Genomic DNA, 16,082 nt, shown 5'->3' on the forward strand with positions numbered 1-16,082 from the left:
TCTATCCTTCCAGTTAGGGATTTATTTATTTTGTTTTTATCTGCATTTGAGACAGATGCTATCACGTTAGCTCATGCTAAAGAGCTTCGTCGATGTATTGTCGTGGAGATAAAAGTCACTGTGAATGTCCATTTCGCCTTCTCGACTCTCATTTTCAGGAGGATATAGTATCCGAGGTGGTTTAAAATACAAATCCGTGATCCACAATAGAAAAAGGAGAGAGTGTGGATTCCAATGAGCCAGCTTGTACCTAAGTTACGGTCAGAGCAAAAAAAGATATCTCTTGAACTGCATTCTAGTCCGTCACTCTTAACAATCCTCATCCACGAATCTTTCATCCTCGCTCAAATTAATGGGGTAATCGTCACTTTCTCGCTCCGAATATCTCTCGCTCCATTGTAAACAACGGGGAATTGTGAGCAGCACTACCGCTTGTGACGTCACGCTACTTCCGGTAGGGGCAAGGTTTTTTTTTTATCAGCGAACTTTATCGTCGATTTTCTCTACTAAATCCTTTCGGCAAAAATATGGCAATATCGCGAAATGATCAAGTATGACACATAGAATGGATCTGCTATTCCCGTTTAAATTTTAAAAAAATCATTTCAGTAGGCCTTTAAGGCCCAAGCTGTTTGTTTACATGCTTTTTTTATTTCTCTTTGCTATTTGGGCTTATTGGACCCTAATTAGAATAAAAACTAAGAATCATTTTTTGATATGATGTACTTAGTCCATAAGTAACAAATGTGTACTTCATATTTAGTGACATGCTAATTCTTATTTTTACACCTTTTTTTCTCCAAATTCCATTGTATGTTATACTCTTCTGACACCACCAGATGGCAGTATAAGTGTCCACATAAGCGGCCATAAGACCCCAATTCAGTAGTGTACACAATTTTGGAAATAAGCGCTAAAAGGTGCTGTCCACGCATGTGGCCACTAAGCCTTTAGAGCAGTGGTTCTTAACCTTCTTGGAGGTACCGAACCCCACCAGTTTCACATAAGTCGCTCCTGAGAGTCGCACCAAACTATGAAAAAAACTGCGACTTATAGTCCAAAAAATACAGTAACAAAGACTTAATTTAGAGTTATTTGGACACTGGGGGAACATATTCTAAGTAACAAAGACTTAATTTAGAGTTATTTGGCTAGGGTTAGGGTCAGGGTTAGAGGGATAGTGTTATAATAAGGCCATGCCGAATAAGGCATTAATAAGTACTTAATAATGACTAGTTAAGAGCCAATGTGTTACTAATTTGCATGTTAATAAGCAACTAATTAATGGTGAATATGTTCCCCATACTAAAGTGTTACCATGTTTTTTTACTGGTGCACAAAATGAAGTGTGCATGAACATCACCTTGTTCAAAGAACAAAACCAACACAGTGCATAAACTCACAAAAAAATTACACACCTGCAAATCAGTGTGACTTCTGCTGTTGCCGTATCCGTAATACGCCGATAGGGAGAAGTTTTTATTTACACGATGAGTCGGGTGTGTCTTGACCTCCGCCGAACCCCTGAGCCCGACTCATCGAACCCAGGTTAAGAGAAATAAAACCATCAAAAAACCAAACAAATTGGAGAGAGAATGGTGACTTCTGTCAAGTAGGGTCGTCACAATACCAGAATTTCAGTGGTCGATACAGATTCCTATACATTTTCTGGACACTTATTTGATGTACAATAAAAATACAAAGAGCAGAGCCTCTTTACATCTGAATTCACTACTTTTTTTAAAACATAGTGTTTCAGAGTATCAAGTATTTAGATCACTGTGCTTCAGCATCTTTTTGCACAGAATTGATATTGCAGTATCAGCTGCCAAGAGCCAATTATACATTAAAGAAAATAACCGCAGTGTTCTAGAACCTCCCAATACATCAAAACTAGAGATGTCCGATAATATCGGGCTGCCGATATTATCGGCCGATAAATGCTTTAAAATGTAATATCGGAAATTATCGGTATTGGTTTAAAAAAGTAAAATGTATGACTTTAAAACGCCGCTGTGTACACGGACGTAGGGAGAAGTACAGAGCGCCAATAAACCTTAAAGGCACTGCCTTCGCGTGCCGGCCCAGTCACATAATATCTACGGCTTTTCACACACACAAGTGTATGCAAAGCATACTTGGTCAACAGCCATACAGGTCACACTGAGGGGGGGAGGTATAAACAACTTTAACACTGTTACAAATACGCGCCACACTGTGAACCCACACCAAACAAGAATGACAAACACATTTCGGGAGAACATCCGCACCGTAACACAACATAAACACAACAGAACAAATACCCAGAACCCCTTGCAGCACTAACTCTTCCGGGACGCTACAAATAATGCACTTTGTGACTTCAATAATAAATATGGCCAGTCCATAGTGGATCTAACATAATAGAGAGAGTCCAGTCCATAGTGGATCTAGTTAATAGTTTGAGAGTCCAGTCCATAGTGGATCTAACATAACAGTGTGAGAGTCCAGTCCATAGTGGATCTAACATAATAGTTTGAGAGTCCAGTCCATAGTGGATCTAACATAACAGTGTGAGAGTCCAGTCCATAATGGATCTAACATAACAGTATGAGAGTCCAGTCCATAGTGGATCTAGTTAATAGTTTGAGAGTCCAGTCCATAGTGGATCTAACATAATAGTGTGAGAGTCCAGTCCATAGTGGATCTAGTTAAAAATTTGAGAGTCCAGTCCATAGTGGATCTAACACAATAGAGAGAGTCCAGTCCATAGTGGATCTAACATAACAGTGTGAAAGTCCAGTCCATAGTGGATCTAGTTAATAGTTTGAGAGTCCAGCCCATAGTGGATCTAACATAACAGTGTGAGAGTCCAGTCCATAGTGGATCTAGTTAATATTTTGAGAGTCCAGTCCATAGTGGATCTAACATAACAGTGTGAGAGTCCAGTCCATAGTGGATCTAGTTAATAGTTTGAGAGTCCAGTCCATAGTGGATCTAACATAATAGAGAGAGTCCAGTCCATAGTGGATCTAACATAACAGTGTGAAAGTCCAGTCCATAGTGGATCTAGTTAATAGTTTGAGAGTCCAGTCCATAGTGGATCTAACATAATAGTGTGAGAGTCCAGTCCATAGTGGATCTAGTTAAAATTTTGAGAGTCCAGTCCATAGTGGATCTAACACAATAGAGAGAGTCCAGTCCATAGTGGATCTAACATAACAGTGTGAAAGTCCAGTCCATAGTGGATCTAGTTAATAGTTTGAGAGTCCAGTCCATAGTGGATCTAACATAACAGTGTGAGAGTCCAGTCCATAGTGGATCTAGTTAATATTTTGAGAGTCCAGTCCATAATGGATCTAACATAACAGTGTGAGAGTCCAGTCCATAGTGGATCTAGTTAATAGTTTGAGAGTCCAGTCCATAGTTGATCTAACATAATAGAGAGAGTCCAGTCCATAGTGGATCTAACATAACAGTGTGAAAGTCCAGTCCATAGTGGATCTAGTTAATAGTTCGAGAGTCCAGTCCATAGTGGATCTAACATAACAGTGTGAGAGTCCAGTCCATAGTGGATCTAACATAACAGTGTGAGAGTCCAGTCCATAGTGGATCTAGTTAAAATTTTGAGAGTCCAGTCCATAGTGGATCTAACACAATAGAGAGAGTCCAGTCCATAGTGGATCTAACATAACAGTGTGAAAGTCCAGTCCATAGTGGATCTAGTTAATAGTTTGAGAGTCCAGTCCATAGTGGATCTAACATAACAGTGTGAGAGTCCAGTCCATAGTGGATCTGGTTAATATTTTGAGAGTCCAGTCCATAGTGGATCTAACATAACAGTGTGAGAGTCCAGTCCATAGTGGATCTAGTTAATAGTTTGAGAGTCCAGTCCATAGTGGATCTAACATAATAGTTTGAGAGTCCAGTCCATAGTGGATCTAGTTAATAGTTTGAGAGTCCAGTCCATAGTGGATCTAACATAATAGAGAGAGTCCAGTCCATAGTGGATCTAACATAACAGTGTGAAAGTCCAGTCCATAGTGGATCTAACATAACAGTGTGAGAGTCCAGTCCATAGTGGATCTAGTTAATAGTTTGAGAGTCCAGTCCATAGTGGATCTAACATAATAGTTTGAGAGTCCAGTCCATAGTGGATCTAACATAACAGTGTGAGAGTCCAGTCCATAGTGGATCTAGTTAATAGTTTGAGAGTCCAGTCCATAGTGGATCTAACATAATCGTTTGAGAGTCCAGTCCATAGTGGATCTAGTTAATAGTTTGAGAGTCCAGTCCATAGTGGATCTAACATAATAGTTTGAGAGTCCAGTCCATAGTGGATCTAACATATTAGAGAGTGTCCAGTCCATAGTGGGGCCAGCAGGAGATCATCTTGAGTGGAGACAGGTCAGCAGCGCAGAGACGTCACCTAATAACCTCTCCACGCAGGAGAGTGGGGCAGAGCAGAAGAGAGACGGCAGATCAACTGGTCTAAAAGGGGGGGTCTATGTACGAGTGTTTTCATGCATATTCCTGCATGCTGTCGTAATGTAATGACGCTGCCGTCATTAGCATGAGCTAATATGCTAACAGGTTTCCGAGTGTCTGTTAGTATTATCAACTTACCACGGCATTATTTTTGTACTGTTTCAGCATGACAAATTCCTCAATAAATTCAGTAAAACGCCACCATGGACTTATTGAGTCTGTTTAGCTGATTGGAGAGCGAGCTTCCGCAGCTAGTGAGTCCACGACGATTACTTCTGTTTTACTGTCGTGTTACAAACACCGTTTGGAAATAGTCAAGGTTTGTTAATTAACATTTACAATACGTAAATAACTAATTTCACAACGTATATGTCAGCGGCTCATACTCCGGTACGGCCAATACATGGGGAAAAAAAAAAATCTTTAAAAATGTATTGGGTGTGGCTTATATCCCAGTGCACTCTATAGTCCGGAAAATACGGTAATACTATATGTACTGTACGCTAGTGCACATGTTGCATTCTGCAATAAACGGTTGCTGATGTGCACCAACAGATAATGTTCCAAATACAAGAATGAACATATAACTCCAGACTGGTGCAGTCATAATAAATGGTGAATACCATGCGTGACTACTTGATTAATGCGAAAATAATTGGTGATTAATTGAATGCGTTCAAGGCCCCGTACAGAAACGACTTTTTAATGATGTTCTCACAGTAATACAGTATGTGTCCTTAGGGCTTGTGTATGAGCAGTGAATGTTAGGAAAACCTATAATTTCTCTGCTTCACGTTTGAGAGAAGGGGTTGCAGCTTTTTCGTGACATCATGCCGGAAAAACCTTCTCCTCTGACCTGCCTCAAGTTAGGTTAGCCCGCCCTGTGTGCACACCCACTTTTACCATGCAGCCTGGAGCTCTGCCAACCAAAGGTCAGGAAGCAACAGACGTGGGAGATTTATGTTTGATTATTTTTGGTTCTTCCAGCAAATAAGCTAACCTAGCATGATGTTGCTGTTAAAAAGTGAGTGTAACATTAACTTGTAGCAAACTTAAAGGCCTACTGAAAGCCACTACTACCGACCACGCAGTCTGATAGTTTATACATCAATGATAAAATCTTAACATTGCAACACATGCCAATACGGCCGGGTTAACTTATAAAGTGCAATTTCAAATTTCCCGCTAAACTTCCGGTTGAAAGCGCCTTTGGATGATGGCGTATGCGTGTGACGTAGCCAGTGAAACAGGAGTATCGGTAGCCCATTGAAGCCAATACAAAAAAGCTCTGTTTTCATCTCAAAATTCCACAGTATTCTGGACATCTGTGTTGGTGAATCTTTTGCAATTTGTTTAATGAACAATGGAGACTGCAAAGAAGAAAGTTGTAGGTGGGATTGGTGTATTAGCGGCTGGCTGTAGCAACACAACAAGGAGGACTTAATTGGATAGCAGACGCCCTAACCAACGCTAGCCGCCAACCGCATCTGTGATCGGGTGAAGTCCTTCGTCGCGCCGTCGATCGCTGGAACGCAGGTGAGCACGGGTGTTGATGAGCAGATGAGGGCTGGCTGGCGTAGGTGGAGCGCTAATGTTTTTAGCATAGCTCTGTGAGGTCCGGTTGCTAAGTTGCTAAGTTAGCTTCAGCGTCGTTAGCAACAGCATTGTTAAGCTTTGCCAGGCTGAGAGTTACATGTACATGGTTTAATAGTATTGTTGATCTTCCGTCTATCCTTCCAGTCAGGGATTTATTTATTTTGTTTCTATCTGCATTTGAGCCAGATGCTATCACGTTAGCTCAGTAGCTAAAGAGCTTCGCCGATGTATTGTCGTGGAGATAAAAGTCACTGTGAATGTCCATTTCGCGTTCTCGACTCTCATTTTCAAGAGGATATAGTATCCGAGGTGGTTTGAAATACAAATCCGTGAGCCACAATAGAAAAAGGAGAGAGTGTGGAATCCAATGAGCCAGCTTGTACCTAAATTAAGGTCAGAGTTAAAAAAGATATGTTTTGCACTGCATTCTAGTCCGTCACTCTAACGTTCCTCATCCACGAATCTTTCATCCTCGCTCAAATTAATGGGGTAATCGTCGCTTTCTCGGTCCGAATCGCTCTAGCTGCGTTGAAAACAATAGGAAAATATGAGGAAGCGAACAACTGACTACGTCACGCTACTTCCGGTAGAGGCGAGGCTTTTTTTTAATCAGACACCAAAAGTTGGGAACTTTATCGTTGTTGTTCTATACTAAATCCTTTCAGCAAAAATATGGCAATATCGCGAAATGATCAAGTATGACACATAGAATGGATCTGCTATCCCCGTTTAAATAAAAAAAATTCATTTCAGTAGGCCTTTAACTATGCTAGTGTTGCTAATGATTCTGTCCTCTTGTCTCACTCCTTAATGTTACATTAGTGTATGTGGTATCATTGATATTTGACATCTATTACAATGGACAGTTACAGCATATATGTAAAAAGTGGATGAAGTGCAGAATGGCATTTACTTCTTGGAGACAAACACAGCCCATGATGCTGCAGACACAATATGCACTTTTAAACTGTCTAAATTCTAACTTCAAGTCTACAACACTCTAATATGGGGCATTAATACCGTATTTTTCGGACTATAAGGCGCACTTAAAAGCCTTAAATTTTTTCTAAACTCGACAGTGCGCCTTGTAACCTGGTGCGCCTAACGTACGCCATAATTCTGGTTTTGCTTACTGACCTTAAAGCAATTTTATTTGGTACATGGTGTCATGATAAGTGTGACCAGTAGATGGCAGTCATACATAAGAGATACGTGTAGACTGCAATATGATGGCAGTAAACCACACCATAACATCAAATAAGGCGTGTGAAAATAATTTTACCTCAGGGGCCGTATGGAGGAATATTTGTGCACACGCGGGCCGGACTATTATATCATCATAGCATTAAAACTAAAAAATAAAGACAACTTTGGCCAAAAATAGAACAAACACATTCTGAAAATATTACAATGAAAATATTGAAAACATTTTTGGCAGCGGTAAAGTTTAGATCATACTTGCCAACCCTCCCGTTTTTAGCGGGAGAATCCCGATATTCAGCGCCTCTCCCGACAACCTCCCGGCAGAGATTTTCTCCCGACAAACTCCCGGTATTCAGCCGGAGCTGGAGGCCACGCCCCCTCCAGCTCAATGCGGACCTGAGACTGAGTGGGGACAGCCTGTTCTCACGTCCGCTTTCCCACAAATAAACAGCTTGCCTGCCCAAAGACGTCATAACATCTAGGGCTTTTATAGAGTGCATAACTGCGCACACAACAAGGAGACGAAGCAGAAGAACGAGGAATTTACAGACATGGCAGCCGAAATGATATACTCATCATGAACGGAGAAGTTAAACAGGACAATACTGCCATCTAATGGATAGCCACTGGAACACTGAAATTCAAGTATTTTTTTTTTTTTCTATGTAAATAAAATAAAAATAAAAATATATAGCTAGAATTCACTAAAAGTCAAGTATTTCATACATATATATATATATATATATATATATATATATATATATATATATATATATATATATATATATATATATATATATATATATATATATATATATATATATATATATATGAAATACTGGAGTTGGTGAATTCTAGCTGTAAATAACCACGCCCCCAACCACACACCCCCGCCCCCAAACAACACCCCCCCACCCCCCACCCCCGACCAAGTCCCCCCCCACACCTCCCGATATTGGAGGTCTCAAGGTTGGCAAGTATGGTTTGAAGGAAAGAAGAAAGTGAATGAATGTTTATAACTGAATACATTTACATATGCTTGAAAATGTGTTTTCTTTTGTATTATTTTGTTTAATGAATGAAGTAACGTTTATGTCAACCTTTTTCCAAAACACAATATAGAGTGTGAGATACAACAGGATAATGCATACATTTATCATTTGTTTTCAAAACGCTTACAAAAAAGTGTGACCCCAAAAATTTACTGTGGGACCCCATTTTTATGACTTGATGGGGTCCCTGGGACCCCATTTAGAAAATGTTGATGGCGTGCAAAACAGCATCAGACCTGTTGTGGCCTGCAGGTCGGTTCTAATACTTCTCAAATATCATCCCGGGCGTGGGCTATAGATAATTCATTCAAGGCCTTGACTTTGACACCCCTGTTTTAAATGTTCCACTGAGAATATAGAACATTACACACGGCGCTCAAAAATCGGTCAAAATCTTTTTAGTACGACTTTGGTAAGCTATGAAGCCGCACCGAGTATTATTATGGTGTGTGTATAAGGACCGCAAAATGGCACCTATTAGCAGACATATTATCCGGCGTTTTGTTTCGCAATATTATGCAAAAACAACTTTTCTTACCTTCTGGTACGTGCTGATGTCTATTTGGGATCTGCATAAGTCGTGAAAATGTGCGCGCGTCCGCAATTGTAGTCCGTAGTCGATAAGCCTTTTCTTTTTCTCTATCTTCTTATATGACATTAATCTTCTGCTGTTGCCATTTCTAATATAAAGTAGCGTAAAGTTCTTACTTATATCTGTCAGTAAACTCGCCATGAAAGCGCTAAAACATACCGGTGCAGTGGCTTTACATTATTCACCCAAGAGGGTTCCGGTCAGACGTTTTTTCACGGGACACATTTCCGGCGTTGTTGTTGCTCTAGTGAGCCACGGATGAGGAGATGCTGCTCCGTTATTGATTGAAGTAAAGTCTGAATGTCATTAAAACAGTTAGCTCCATCTTTTGAAACTTCTTCCACACCCGTCCTTGCACGCTACACCGCTACAAAAAAGATGACGGGGAGAAGACGCTGTTGTAGGTGAGCCACCTAAATAAGACCGCCCACAAAACGGCGCATCCTGAAGAGACTGTCAGAAAGTGACTTGAAAATGGGCTGTAAAACATCATCTATGCAACACTTTCACCAAAGAACCACCATTACATGTTATGTGTTATGCGTGCAGGAGGAGTTGACGGCACAGAACCACAAGGGGGTGGTATAGCTCGATGTGTTTACATAAATGATAACGAAACAATATTATTAATTAAACAACAAAAGAGCTGGATGCATTCTTACTTAGAGGGGAAGGAGCAGGTGGTAGAGGTGAATGGCACCGTGTCTCCCCCCCTCTCGGTGAGCTTTGGAGTCCCCCAAGGCAGTATATTGGGACCTTTACTGTTCCTAATATACATAAACGACATGTCATCGGCATGCGACTGTGAATTGTTTTTGTTTGCGGATGACTCGGCCCTGCTGGTATCCGGCAAGGACAAGTCACAGGTGGAGAAAATCCTCAGTGCTGAGCTCTGTAGAACTTGCACCTGGCTCGCTGACAACAAGCTATCCATACACTTGGGTAAAACAGAATCCATCCTGTTTGGGTCCCACATCAACCTTAAGAAAGTCAATGACTTCACCATAAAAGTGGGTGACATTGTTATCACCAGGAAAGATGAGGTCACCTACCTAGGTTCTATTCTAGAGGCTAACCTTTCCTGTGATAAAATGGCAACCGAGGTAATCAAAAAGGTTAACCAACGAACGAGATTTCTCTACAGAATCTCCTCTCTGGTCAACAAAAGCACCTTGAGGATTCTGGCGGGAACTCTCGTTCAACCCTTTTTCGATTACGCATGCACCTCCTGGTACCCTAGCACCTCCAAAACCCTCAAATCTAAACTCCAAACATCCCAGAACAAGCTAGTCAGGTTACTTCTAGACCTCCACCCCAGATCCCACCTCACCCCTACCCACTTCTCTAAAGTGGGCTGGCTCAAGGTGGAGGACAGAGTTAAACAACTTGCACTGAGCCTAGTCTATAAAATCCGCTACACCTCCCTGATACCGAAGTACATGTCAAACTACTTCCTTAACGTAAATGACCGCCATAACCACAACACCAGGGGGAGCTCCACTAACCACGTTAAACCCAGATTTCCGAACTAACAAAGGTCTTAACTCATTTTCTTTCTATGCCACATCAATGTGGAATGCGCTCCCAACAGGTATAAAAGAAAGGGCATCTCTATCCTCCTTCAAAACCGCAATAAAAGTTCACCTCCAGGCAGCTACAACCCTAAACTAACACCCTCCCCGGATTGCTAATAATCAAATGTAAACAATCAAATGCAGATACTTTCTCTTATGCCTTCTGATCTCTCTCTCTCTCTTTCTCTCTCTCTCTCTCTCTATGTCCACTAATTGATGTCCATATCCTACACCCCCCCCCCTCCACACCCCTGATTGTAAATAATGTAAATAATTCAATGTGATTATCTTGTGTGATGACTATATTATGATGATAGTATATATGATAGTATATATCATGAATCAATTTAAGTGGACCCCGACTTAAACAAGTTGAAAAACTTATTCGCGTGTTACCATTTAGTGGTCAATTGTACGGAATATGTACTTCACTGTGCAACCTACTAATAAAAGTCTCAATCAATCAATCAATTGGCTCTCGTGGAGTGTGTGGGGGGTCAGGGGAACTGCCACAATGACCCCTTTAATGCACCTTATAATCTGGTGCGCCTTTTGCATGACAAAAAACCTGAATAGACCCGCTCATCGGCAGTGCTCCTTTTAATCCGGTGCGCCCTATGGTCTGAAAAATACGGTACCTCTCCGACAGAACTTAATATTATTGGATCTCATTAGCGGACTCTGCCCTGCAGGGCTCCACCATCATGGCTCAGTGTGGAAACCAAGATAACGTGACTACGTCCTCTAAGCCTCAAAACAATCCTGAGCCCCATTTTGTCACTCGCAGGGTTTTGTCTCTCTGCCAGGCGAGGCCCAAAGGTGCACATTGAAATGAATCTCGGGTAATGGCTCGATTTGAGAGGGGGGGGGGGGAACGAGTAGGGGTGGTTCTCTCCCGGCATGCCGAGGCACCGTGCAGCCCGCTTCAATAGAACGTGTCAGGAGGCACTAAAGCGCTGAGTGGTGACCATCAACTGGGACTTGACAGCGTGTCATCTTTCTGCTCTTTCGGCTTCACCAAGCAGGGCACACACCCCACCACGAGCACAACCACGCACTCGTCATATTTGTATTAATACGGGTAATAATAGAGCACGTTGTCTTCTGTATGTGATGTACACTGCTGCAGCTGTTTATTGACTCCAGTATATGATCTTAGTACACACACGTGCATAGTAATGTGTGTGTGTGTGTGTGTGTGTTCTTGTATTTCTACCATTCTTGAGACATCAACAAGGAAAAGTACTTCCCATATGAGGAGGTGTGAACAAGTTAGGACATAAATCATGGTCCCAATACGGAAAACCATTGCATCTAATAGAGAATGTCTCATTTGCTCCCTGGTGGGGAAATCTATCAAAATTAGGTTGGTCCCAAAATGGAGGGATTTTTCAAATTGACTGTGTGTCGGTTTTAAAAGTGCTCCCCCTCTGGTCAACATATGAAATAACAAGTGTGTGTAAAAATTTGAAGTGCTCCTTCTCTGGTCAATATATGTAATAACAAGTGTGTGTAAGAAATTGAAATGTGCCCCCTTTGGCCAAAATACAAATACAATAAATACAAACAAAAAATCCCCCCCAATTTTTTTTGACTAAAAGCAGTCTTTTTCTCACAATGTGTCAACTTTTTTCTTATTAAATTGGGAACAATGTACTGATTATTTCTGTTTCTTTAATATTACAATATTTTCTAGTAAAATTATTACTTTATGTAAAATTATTACTTTTTAACGCAAAATGTTGACATGTGTCATATAAAATTCTGACTTGTATCACCATATTGCCAATTTTGTTGTTCCTCTTGTAAAATAGTGACATTTTTGGAGTAAAATTATGACATTTGTCAAGTAGAATTCCGATTATTAATATAATATTGCCAAAACTTTAAAGTTTTCTTATAAAATTGTGGTTTTTGTAGAGTAAAATTACAATTATTTTCATAACATTGCCAAAATTCTAAGCTTTTCTTGTAAAATTGCGACTGTTATTGAGTAAAATTCCAACTTTTGTCATAATATTGCACAAATTTCCTTTTTTTTCGTAAAATTTTGACTTGCGTTGAGTAAAATTACGACTTTTATTATAATACCGCCAAAATTCTAAGTTCTTCTTGTGAAATTGTGACCTTTTTCTTGTAAAATTCCAACTCATTTTCCACAACAAGCTTTTTTACATTTGCATAGTATGTATATATTATTAATGTTGTAAATACACATCTTTATATATCTAGAAAGGGTGGTCCTAAAGAGGCAGGCCTTTTTTTCGGAGGTCTCAATAAGGTAACACATACAAGAATGTGTGTGTGTGTGTGTGTTTGTGTGTGAAAGTGTGTGTGTGTGTTCTTGTATTTCAACCATTCTTGAGACATCAACAAGGAAAAGTACTTCCCATATGAGGAGGTGTGAACAAGTTAGGACATAAATCATGGTCCCAATACGGAAAACCATTGCATCTAATAGAGAATGTCTCATTTGCTCCCCGGTGGTGAAATCTATCAAAATTAGGTTGGTCCCAAAAAGGAGGGATTTTTCAAATTGACTGTGTGTCGGTTTTAAAAGTGCTCCCCCTCTGGTCAACATATGAAATAACAAGTGTGTGTAAAAATTTGAAGTGCTCCTTCTCTGGTCAATATATGTAATTACAAGTGTGTGTAAGAAATTGAAACGCGCCCCCTTTGGCCAAAATACAAATACAATAAATACAAACAAAAAATTCCCCCCAATTTTTTTTGACTAAAAGCAGTCTTTTTCTCACAATGTGTCAACTTCTTTCTTATTAAATTGTGAACAATTTACTGATTATTTCTGTTTCTGTAATATTACAATATTTTCTAGTGAGATTATTACTTTATGTAAAATTATTACTTTTTAACGCAAAATGTTGACATGTGTCATATAAAATTCTGACTTGTATCACCATATTGCCAATTTTGTTGTTCCTCTTGTAAAATAGTGACATTTTTGGAGTAAAATTATGACATTTGTCAAGTAGAATTCCGATTATTAATATAATATTGCCAAAACTTCAAAGTTTTCTTATAAAATTGTGGTTTTTGTAGAGTAAAATTACAATTATTTTCATAACATTGCCAAAATTCTAAGCTTTTCTTGTAAAATTGCGACTGTTATTGAGTAAAATTCTAACTTTTGTCATAATATTGCACAAATTGTACTTTTTTTCGTAAAACTTTGACTTGCGTTGAGTAAAATTACGACTTTTATTATAATACCGCCAAAATTCTAAGTTCTTCTTGTGAAATTGTGACCTTTTTCCTGTAAAATTCCAACTCATTTTCCACAACAAGCTTTTTTATATTTGCATAGTATGTATATATTATAAATGTTGTAAATACACATCTTTATATATCTAGAACGGGTGGTCCTAAAGAGGGAGGCCTTTTTTTCGGAGGTCTCAAGAAGGTAACACATACAAGAATGTGTGTTTGTGTGGGTGTGGGTGTTGTATTTAAACTCTTCTTGAGACATCAACAAGGAAAAGTACCTTCCATATGAGGAGGTGTGCACAAGTTAGGACATATTGTAAATCATGGTCCCAATACGGAAAACCATTGCATCTAATAGAGAATGTCTCATTTGCACCCCTGGTGGTGAAATCTATCAACATTAGTGTGGTCCCAAAAAGGAGGGATTTTTCAAATTGACTGTGTGTCGGTTTTAAAAGTGCTCCCCCTTTGGTCAACTTATGAAATAACAAGTGTGTGTAAAAATTTGAAGTGTTCCTTCTCTGGTCAATATATGTAATAACAAGTGTGTGTAAGAAATTGAAATGCGCCCCCTTTGGCCAAAATACAAATACAATAAATACAAACAAAAAATTCCCCCCAATTTTTTTTTACTAAAAGCAGTCTTTTTCTCACAATGTGTCAACTTATTTCTTTTTAAATTGGGAACAATTTATCGTATTATTTCTGTTTCTGTAATATTACAATATTTTCTAATAAAATTATTACTTTATGTAAAATTATTACTTTTTAACGCAAAATGTTGACATGTGTCATATAAAATTCTGACTTGTATCACCATATTGCCAATTTTGTTGTTCCTCTTGTAAAATAGTGACATTTTTGGAGTAAAATTATGACATTTGTCATGTAGAATTCCGATTATTAATATAATATTGCCAAAACTTTAAAGTTTTCTTATAAAATTGTGGTTTTTGTAGAGTAAAATTACAATTATTTTCATAACATTGCCAAAATTCTAAGCTTTTCTTGTAAAATTGCGACTGTTATGGAGTAAAATTCCAACTTTTGTGATAATATTGCACAAATGTTCCTTTTTTTTTTTGTAAAATTTTGACTTGCGTTGAGTAAAATTACGACTTTTATTATAACACTGCCAAAATTCTAAGTTCTTCTTGTGAAATTGTGACCTTTTTTTTGTAAAATTCCAACTCATTTTCCACAACAAGCTTTTGTATATTTGCACAGTATGTATATATTATTAATGTTGTAAATACACATCTTTATATATCTAGAACGGGTGGTCCTAAAGAGGGAGGCCTTTTTTTCGGAGGTCTCAAGATGGTAACAAATACAAGAATGTGTGTTTGTGTGGGTGTGGGTGTTGTATTTAAACTCTTCTTGAGACATCAACAAGGAAAAGTACCTTCCATATGAGGAGGTGTGCACAAGTTAGGACATATTGTAAATCATGGTCCCAATACGGAAAACCATTGCATCTAATAGAGAATGTCTCATTTGCACCCCTGGTGGTGAAATCTATCAAAATGAGGGTGGTCCCAAAAAGGAGGGATTTTTGGGTGTCGGTTTTAAAAGTGCTCCCCCTTTGGTCAACATATGAAATAACAAGTGTGTGTAAGAAATTGAAATGTGCCCCTTTTGGCCAAAGTGAATTAAAAAAAAAAGTATTTTATATAGAGACATACTGTAATAACTTGAAGTAAATAGTGAAGATTAGAAACCAATTAGAAACAAAAAATTTAAAAAAATAAAAATAAACAAATAAAAGCAGTCTTTTTCTCACATGTCGACATTTTTTTTATAAAATTGGGAAAAATTTGTCATATTCTTTCTGTTTCTGTAATATTGCAATATTTTCTCGTAAAAGTATTACTTTATGTAAAATTCTGACTTTTTTATGCAAAATGGCGACATTTGTCATATAAAATTCTGACTTTTATCACAATATTGCCAATTGTTTTGTTGTTCTTGTAAAATAGTGAAATTTTTTGAGTAAAATTATGAAAAATGTTGTCATAATTTTGCCAAGTAAAATTCAGATTATTATTATAATGTTACCAAAATTTTAAAGTTTTCTTATAAAATTGTGACTTTTGTCGAGTAAAATTACGACTCTTTTCATAAACTTGCCAACATTTGAAGCTTTTCTTGTAAAATTGAGACTGTCATTGAGTACAAATCAGACGTTTATTTAATGTTACGTTTTTCTTGTAAAATGTTGACTTCTGTTGAGTAAAATGACGACTTACAATACTGCCAAAATTCAAAGTTTTTCTTGTGAAATTGTGACCTTTTTCTTGTGAATTTATTTTTCACAAGAAGCTTTTTTATATTTACACAGTATGTATATATTATTAATGTTGTAAATACACA

This window comes from Entelurus aequoreus, linkage group LG16 (assembly GCF_033978785.1).
Source record: "Entelurus aequoreus isolate RoL-2023_Sb linkage group LG16, RoL_Eaeq_v1.1, whole genome shotgun sequence".
Lineage (NCBI taxonomy): Eukaryota > Metazoa > Chordata > Actinopteri > Syngnathiformes > Syngnathidae > Entelurus > Entelurus aequoreus.